Source organism: Pseudophryne corroboree, chromosome 5 (genome assembly GCF_028390025.1).
Source record: "Pseudophryne corroboree isolate aPseCor3 chromosome 5, aPseCor3.hap2, whole genome shotgun sequence".
NCBI classification, from domain to species: Eukaryota; Metazoa; Chordata; class Amphibia; order Anura; family Myobatrachidae; genus Pseudophryne; species Pseudophryne corroboree.
In genome coordinates, this window is record NC_086448.1 from 170,574,953 (window position 1) to 170,583,985 (window position 9,033).

Here is a 9,033-nt window from a genome sequence, read left to right on the forward strand (position 1 = left end):
TATCCAAAATACCTCTGGTCCCAAGCATTTTGGATAAGGGATACTCAACCTGTAATAATAATATATTGGGTACATTGTATACAGTACATTAAAGCCTCTTGTATGCTGGCCTAGAATTGGGTAACTTGGTTGGAGAGGGCAGAGTATCAAAATTACTTATTGGATAAAAGAAACCTTAGGAACTTATTTCTGTAGATCTTAGGTAACGAGTGCTGTTTATAGCAGAAGTGGTTAAAGGTTTCTCCTGGTACTGTCCTTTTATAAAAATATAAAACAAATGCTGAGTTAAGCACTAGAATATGTAAAAGATATGCAAAAAAAATCTTTAAAAAATGAAACCTAAACAACCTATACTTTACAATGGTCCTAATTTTGTTGGTTACATCCACCAATTTACATTAAATATAAAAGAAACATTACGATGATGTATTAATGTTTTTTAAACACCTCCAAGAACATATCCTGGCTACAAAGTCTGTGGATTAGTTTCACAGTTTGAATTTTCAAGCCCTGAAATGCACAAATTGTATATATGCTGGCCAATGCTTGTATGATACTGTACTTGCTTGAATAAAGCTTCAGAAAGATTTTTAGTGTTGTCTTTCTTTTCCGTTCTCCTCCACGCCCCTCAAATGGATGGTTTAGGGAGCTTTTTGTTCAGAGTTTTGTAAGAAGCGATTGTAGGGACGTAGGTGCAGGAATTTACAGATATCTTTTGGGACTATTTTGTGTATCTTCCTTCCTTGAGAAATGATTGAAATATACTTCTATTCAGATTCCCTGCCATGGTATAATTTGGCTCAAATTCCATTCCATGAGGACTCTAGGGTAAATTTACTAACATGGGAGTTCTATTTAAGATGGGATGTTGCCCATAGCACCCAATCATATTCTACTTTATATTTATCTAGCACCTTCTAGAAGATACTACCTGAAATCTGATTGGTTGCTATGGGCAACATCTTATCTTAAATGGAACTCCCATCTTAGTAAATTCACCCCTAAATCTGTGCAGACCTAGGTGGAAGGCGGACTACTGGAGGATTCAGACTTTGGGTACCCAGCAGCATCCTGTAGAAAACAGGTGGTTGATTAACTAACTGGATGTCACGTGTATCAGGCCCTCAACATGTAGGACCCAGAGTAGGCAACAGTGCCATATCGTTTCTTAGGTAAGAGGGGGAAAAAACCTTTGTTTCTCTAAACGTCCTAGTGGATGCTGGGGACTCCGTCAGGACCATGGGGATTAGCGGCTCCGCAGGAGACAGGGCACAAAAATAAAGCTTTAGGATCAGGTGGTGTGCACTGGCTCCTCCCCCTATGACCCTCCTCCAAGCCTCAGTTAGGTTTTTGTGCCCGTCCGAGCAGGGTGCAATCTAGGTGGCTCTCTTAAGGAGCTGCTTAGAAAAAGTTTTAGGTTTTTTATTTTCAGTGAGTCCTGCTGGCAACAGGCTCACTGCATCGAGGGACTAAGGGGAGAGAAGTTCAACTCACCTGCGTGCAGGATGGATTGGCTTCTTAGGCTACTGGACACCATTAGCTCCAGAGGGAGTCGGAACACAGGTCTCACCCTGGGGTTCGTCCCGGAGCCGCGTTGCCGACCCCCCTTGCAGATGCTGAAGATTGAAGGTCCAGAAACCGGCGGCAGAAGGCTTTTCAGTCTTCATGAAGGTAGCGCACAGCACTGCAGCTGTGCGCCATTGTTATCACACACTTCACACCATTAGGTCACGGAGGGTGCAGGGCGCTGCTGGGGGCGCCCTGGGCAGCAATGTATAATACTTTTTATGGCTAAAAAATACATCACATATAGCCCTTGAGGCTATATGGATGTATTTAACCCCTGCCAGATATCTCAAACTCCGGGAGAAAAGCCCGCCGGAATAGGGGGCGGGGCTTATTCTCCTCAGCACACAGCGCCATTTTCCTGCTCAGCTCCGCTGTGAGGAAGGCTCCCAGGACTCTCCCCTGCACTGCACTACAGAAACAGGGTAAAACAGAGAGGGGGGGCACTTTTTTTGGCGATATTTTATATATTTAAGCTGCTATAAGGATACAACACTTATATAAGGTTGTTCCCATATATATAGCGCTTGGGTGTGTGCTGGCAAACTCTCCCTCTGTCTCCCCAAAGGGCTAGTGGGGTCCTGTCTTCAATAGAGCATTCCCTGTGTGTCTGCTGTGTGTCGGTACGTGTGTGTCGACATGTATGAGGACGATGTTGGTGTGGAGGCAGAGCAATTGCCGATAATGGTGATGTCACCCCCCAGGGAGTCGACACCGGAATGGATGGCTTTGTTTATGGAATTACGTGATAATGTCAGCACATTACAAAAATCAGTTGACGACATGAGACGGCCGGAAAACCAGTTGGTACCTGCCCAGGCGTCTCAGACACCGTCAGGGGCTGTAAAACGCCCTTTACCTCAGTCGGTCGACACAGACCCAGACACGGACACTGAATCTAGTGTCGACGGTGAAGAAACAAACGTATTTTCAAGTAGGGCCACACGTTATATGATCACGGCAATGAAGGAGGCTTTGCATATCTCTGATACTGCAAGTACCACAAAAAGGGGTATTATGTGGGGGGTGAAAAAACTACCTGTAGTTTTTCCTGAATCAGAGGAATTGAATGATGTATGTGATGAAGCGTGGGTTAACCCAGATAGAAAAGTGCTAATTTCAAAAAAGTTATTGGCATTATACCCTTTCCCGCCAGAGGTTAGGGCGCGCTGGGAAACACCCCCTAAGGTGGATAAGGCGCTCACACGCTTATCAAAACAAGTGGCGTTACCGTCTCCTGATACGGCCGCCCTCAAGGATCCAGCTGATAGGAGGCTGGAAACTACCCTAAAAAGTATATACACACATACTGGTGTTATACTGCGACCAGCCATCGCCTCAGCCTGGATGTGCAGTGCTGGGGTGATCTGGTCGGATTCCCTGACTGAAAATATTGATACCCTGGATAGGGACAGTATTTTACAGACTTTAGAGCAATTAAAGGATGCTTTTCTTTATATGCGAGATGCTCAGAGGGATATTTGCACTCTGGCATCGAGAGTAAGTGCGATGTCCATATCTGCCAGAAGAAGTTTATGGACACGACAGTGGTCAGGTGATGCGGATTCCAAACGGCATATGGAAGTATTGCCGTATAAAGGGGAGGAATTATTTGGCGTCGGTCTATCGGATCTGGTGGCCACGGCAACGGCCGGGAAATCCACCTTTTTACCTCAGACCCCCTCCCAACAGAAAAAGACACCGTCTTTTCAGCCGCAGTCCTTTCGGTCCTATAAGAACAAGCGGGCAAAAGGACAGTCATATCTGCCCCGAGGCAGAGGAAAGGGTAAGAGAGGGCAGCAAGCAGCTCCTTCCCAGGAACAGAAGCCCTCCGCGGGTTCTGCAAAGCCCTCAGCATGACGCTGGGGCTTTACAAGCGGACTCAGAAACGGTGGGGGGTCGACTCAAGAATTTCAGCGCGCAGTGGGCTTGCTCACAGGTGGACCCCTGGATCCTGCAGATAATATCTCAGGGTTACAGGTTGGAATTCGAGAAGTCTCCCCCTCGCCGGTTCCTAAAGTCTGCTCTGCCAACGTCTCCCTCAGACAGGGCGACGGTATTGGAAGCCATTCACAAGCTGTATTCTCAGCAGGTGATAGTCAAGGTACCCCTCCTACAACAGGGAAAGGGGTATTATTCCACACTATTTGTGGTACCGAAGCCGGACGGCTCGGTAAGACCTATTCTAAATCTGAAATCTTTGAACCTGTACATACAAAAATTCAAGTTCAAGATGGAGTCACTCAGAGCAGTGATAGCGAATCTGGAAGAAGGGGACTTTATGGTGTCCCTGGACATCAAGGATGCTTACCTGCATGTCCCAATTTGCCCTTCACATCAAGGGTACCTCAGGTTCGTGGTGCAAAACTGTCATTATCAGTTTCAGACGCTGCCGTTTGGATTGTCCACGGCACCTCGGGTCTTTACCAAGGTAATGGCCGAAATGATGTTTCTTCTACGAAGAAAAGGCGTATTAATTATCACTTACTTGGACGATCTCCTGATAAGGGCAAGGTCCAGAGAACAGCTGGAGGACGGAGTAGCACTAACCCAAGTAGTGCTGCAACAACACGGGTGGATTCTGAATTTCCCAAAATCTCAGTTGACCCCGACAACACGTCTGCTGTTCCTGGGAATGATTCTGGACACGGTTCAGAAAAAGGTGTTTCTTCCGGAGGAGAAAGCCAGGGAGTTATCCGAACTTGTCAGGAACCTCCTAAAACCAGGAAAAGTGTCTGTGCATCAATGCACAAGAGTCCTGGGAAAGATGGTGGCTTCTTACGAAGCAATCCCATTCGGCAGATTCCACGCACAAACTTTTCAGTGGGATCTGCTGGACAAATGGTCCGGATCGCATCTGCAGATGCATCAGCGGATAACCTTATCGCCACGGACAAGGGTGTCTCTTCTGTGGTGGTTACAGAGTGCTCATCTGTTACAAGGCCGCAGATTCGGCATACAGGACTGGGTCCTGGTGACCACGGATGCCAGTCTGAGAGGCTGGGGAGCGGTCACACAGGGAAGAAACTTCCAGGGAGTATGGTCAAGCCTGGAGATGTCTCTTCACATAAATATACTGGAGCTAAGAGCGATTTACAATGCTCTAAGCCTGGCAAAACCCCTGCTTCAGGGTCGGCCGGTGTTGATCCAGTCGGACAACATCACGGCAGTCGCCCACGTAAACAGACAGGGCGGCACAAGAAGCAGGAGAGCAATGGCAGAAGCTGCAAGGATTCTTCGCTGGGCGGAAGATCATGTGATAGCACTGTCAGCAGTGTTCATTCCGGGAGTGGACAACTGGGAAGCAGACTTCCTCAGCAGACACGATCTACACCCGGGAGAGTGGGGACTTCATCCAGAAGTCTTCCACATGATTGTGAACCGTTGGGAAAAACCAAAGGTGGATATGATGGCGTCTCGCCTCAACAAAAAACTGGACAGGTATTGCGCCAGGTCAAGAGACCCTCAGGCAATAGCTGTGGACGCTCTGGTAACACCGTGGGTGTTCCAGTCAGTGTATGTGTTTCCTCCTCTGCCTCTCATACCCAAAGTACTGAGAATTATACGGCAAAGGGGAGTAAGAACGATACTCGTGGCTCCGGATTGGCCAAGAAGAACTTGGTACCCGGAACTTCAGGAGATGCTCACGGAAAATCCGTGGCCTCTACCTCTAAGACGGGACCTGATTCAGCAGGGACCGTGTCTATTCCAAGACTTACCGGGGCTGCGTTTTACGGCGTGGCGGTTGAACGCCGAATTCTAAGGGAAAAAGGCATTCCGGAAGAGGTCATCCCTACACTGGTTAAAGCCAGGAAGGAGGTGACTGCACAACATTATCACCGCATTTGGAGAAAATATGTTGCGTGGTGCGAGGCCAGGAAGGCCCCCACGGAGGAATTTCAATTGGGTCGATTCCTACATTTCCTGCAAACAGGATTGTCTATGGGCCTCAAGTTGGGGTCCATTAAGGTTCAAATTTCGGCCCTGTCGATTTTCTTCCAGAAAGAATTGGCTTCAGTTCCTGAAGTCCAGACTTTTGTAAAAGGAGTACTACATATACAGCCCCCGATTGTGCCCCCAGTGGCTCCGTGGGACCTTAATGTAGTTTTGGATTTTCTCAAATCCCATTGGTTTGAGCCACTCAAATCGGCGGATTTGAAATATCTTACATGGAAAGTAACCATGCTACTGGCCCTGGCTTCAGCCAGGAGAGTGTCAGAATTGGCGGCTTTATCGTATAAAAGCCCATATCTGATTTTCCATTCGGACAGGGCAGAACTGCGGACGCGTCCTCATTTTCTGCCTAAGGTGGTGTCAGCGTTTCACCTGAACCAGCCTATTGTGGTGCCTGCGGCTACTAGCGATTTGGAGGATTCCAAGTTGCTGGACGTTGTCAGGGCATTGAAAATATATATTTCAAGGACGGCTGGAGTCAGAAAATCTGACTCGCTGTTTATACTGTATGCACCCAACAAGCTGGGTGCTCCTGCTTCTAAGCAGACGATTGCTCGTTGGATTTGTAGCACAATTCAACTTGCACATTCTGTGGCAGGCCTGCCACAGCCTAAATCTGTCAAGGCCCATTCCACAAGGAAGGTGGGCTCATCCTGGGCGGCTGCCCGAGGGGTCTCGGCATTACAACTCTGCCGAGCAGCTACGTGGTCGGGGGAGAACACGTTTGTAAAATTCTACAAATTTGATACCCTGGCTAAAGAGGACCTGGAGTTCTCTCATTCGGTGCTGCAGAGTCATCCGCACTCTCCCGCCCGTTTGGGAGCTTTGGTATAATCCCCATGGTCCTGACGGAGTCCCCAGCATCCACTAGGACGTTTAGAGAAAATAAGATTTTACTTACCGATAAATCTATTTCTCGTAGTCCGTAGTGGATGCTGGGCGCCCATCCCAAGTGCGGATTGTCTGCAATACTTGTACATAGTTATTGTTACAAAAAAATCGGGTTGTTCTTGTTGTGAGCCGTCTGTTCAGAGGCTCCTACGTTGTCATACTGTTAACTGGGTTCAGATCACAAGTTGTACGGTGTGATTGGTGTGGCTGGTATGAGTCTTACCCGGGATTCAAAATCCTTCCTTATTGTGTACGCTCGTCCGGGCACAGTATCCTAACTGAGGCTTGGAGGAGGGTCATAGGGGGAGGAGCCAGTGCACACCACCTGATCCTAAAGCTTTATTTTTGTGCCCTGTCTCCTGCGGAGCCGCTAATCCCCATGGTCCTGACGGAGTCCCCAGCATCCACTACGGACTACGAGAAATAGATTTATCGGTAAGTAAAATCTTATTTTCTCTAATGTCCTAGTGGATGCTGGGGACTCCGTAAGGACCATGGGGAATAGACGGGCTCCGCAGGAGACATGGGCACTTTAAGAAAGAATTTAGATTCTGGTGTGCTCTGGCTCCTCCCTCTATGTCCCTCCTCCAGACCTCAGTTTGAATCTGTGCCCGGACGAGCTGGGTGCTGTTCAGTGAGCTCTCCTGAGTTTGCTGATAGAAAGTATTTTGTTAGGTTTTTTATTTTCAGGGAGCTCTGCTGGCAACAGACTCCCTGCATCGTGGGACAGAGGGGAGAGAAGCAGCCCTACTCTTTGAAGCTAGGTCCTGCTTCTGAGGCTACTGGACACCATTAGCTCCAGAGGGATCGTACACAGGATCTCACCCTCGTCGTCCGATCCCAGAGCCGCGCCGCCGTCCCCCTCGCAGAGCCGGAAGACAGAAGCCGGGTGGGTATGAGAAGCAACTAAGAAAACCCAACAATAGAGAGTTGGAAAGTAGACTCTTGTGTGGGAACACTCAAATTCAGCACTCAGCCTCTCTGACATGTTGTAAGAGATTTTTTTGCAAATATATGATCAGGCTTGAGAGGCTCACATACAGTGAGAATTTGTTTCGGTGTGTGTGACATAAATTATTAGAGGCTACATATACCATATTTTTGATTACACAACAATTATGACAGCAACAGGATTGCTATAATTGTCGCCTCATCATATATCACCACTTTATCCCGGCTATGCAAGTGGACGCCCTTCCATAGAATATTTATATATGTTAATTGTCCTCATCGTAATTTTGCTAAATTGCACAGTGGACGCCCCTGCATATAATTATTGCACATGATTAATATATTGCTACAATTTCATTTCCATGATCATAAGATAATTACAGATAATGAACATACGACTGATTCAGATCACCTTTGATATATAATTTTGGCGATACGGGTATTGGGATTGACTGAACGGGCAGATTAAATAATTGCGGACATACCCCGCTGGAGATGCCCGATCTCGTCTGATCTTGGAAGCCAAGCAGTGGAGGGCCGGGTCAGTACTCGGATGGGAGACCACCCTGGAACACCCTGGTACTGCAAAAAATTCTTCTGCCCGATCTAGAGTGATCTCCAATAATACCAATTGGCATTCGGTTCTGTATGACTTATGATTTAATTCTCTACGACTAAATAATCCTGAATAGGATTGCTGTAGAACAAATGATGGTCATGTATTACACAAAGGTGTTACTGTGATCTTCGTAAAACCACTAGCTCAAAGTTTTGGATTTCCGGTTCTTATTGTGGTATTGAAAACCACATGAATTATACACAACACAGTGTTATATTTTTGCGTAGCTATACCATTCACGTACAATTCACTCCTATAATCACCTTTTAATAATGAATAAATAAAGTTATGTTTTATCAGAATTGATTAATACACACCCAATCCTCTGAATTTGAGTGCTCCCACACAAAAGTCTACTTTCCAACTCTCTATTGTTGGGTTTTCTTAGTTGATACTCCTATTGACTCTAGGGAGCACCACTGATAGCAACAAATATTTGCAAAAGGATTTTTAATCCACATGCACAAGGTTGCTGTATCCATAACGCAATTTAGCGTCATAAATCAGTTTTTCAGAGGGCATTAGAAGTTTATTGCAGACTAGTGCGGTCCCAAAAAAAGCCTTTTTTCCAAATCGGGTCTGAGAAGCAAGAAGACTTCGAAATCGGCGGCAGAAGACTCCGTTCTTCACATGAGGTAACGCACAGCACTGCAGCTGTGCGCCATTGCTCCAAACACACCTCACATACTCTGGTCACTGTAAGGGCGCAGGGGGCGGGCGCCCTGGGCAGCATATGGACCTCTGTTGGCAAAAGTACTGATATATACAGTTGGGCACTGTATATATATGTATGAGCCCCCGCCACAAAGATATGCATTTTAGCGGGACAGAAGCCCGCCGTCGATGGGCGGGGCTTCTCCCTCAGCACTCACCAGCGCCATTTTCTCTCCACAGCTCCGCTGAGAAGAAGCTTCCCAGGTTCTCCCCTGCAGTTCACGGTAGAAAAGGGTAAAAAGAGTGGGGGGGGGGGGCACATAATTAGGCGCTAAAAACACAATATACGGCAGCTACTGGGTTAACATTAAGTTATTATGTTATTCCTGGGTTATATA

The 9,033-nt window shown here is 47.0% G+C and overlaps 1 pseudogene; it reads left to right on the top strand.

Annotated features, from left to right (window-relative positions):
* The first annotated feature begins 7,833 nt into the window (after nucleotides 1–7,833).
* On the top strand, nucleotides 7,834–7,953 carry LOC134930182 (5S ribosomal RNA; annotated as a pseudogene).
* The last annotated feature ends 1,080 nt before the right edge of the window (nucleotides 7,954–9,033 follow it).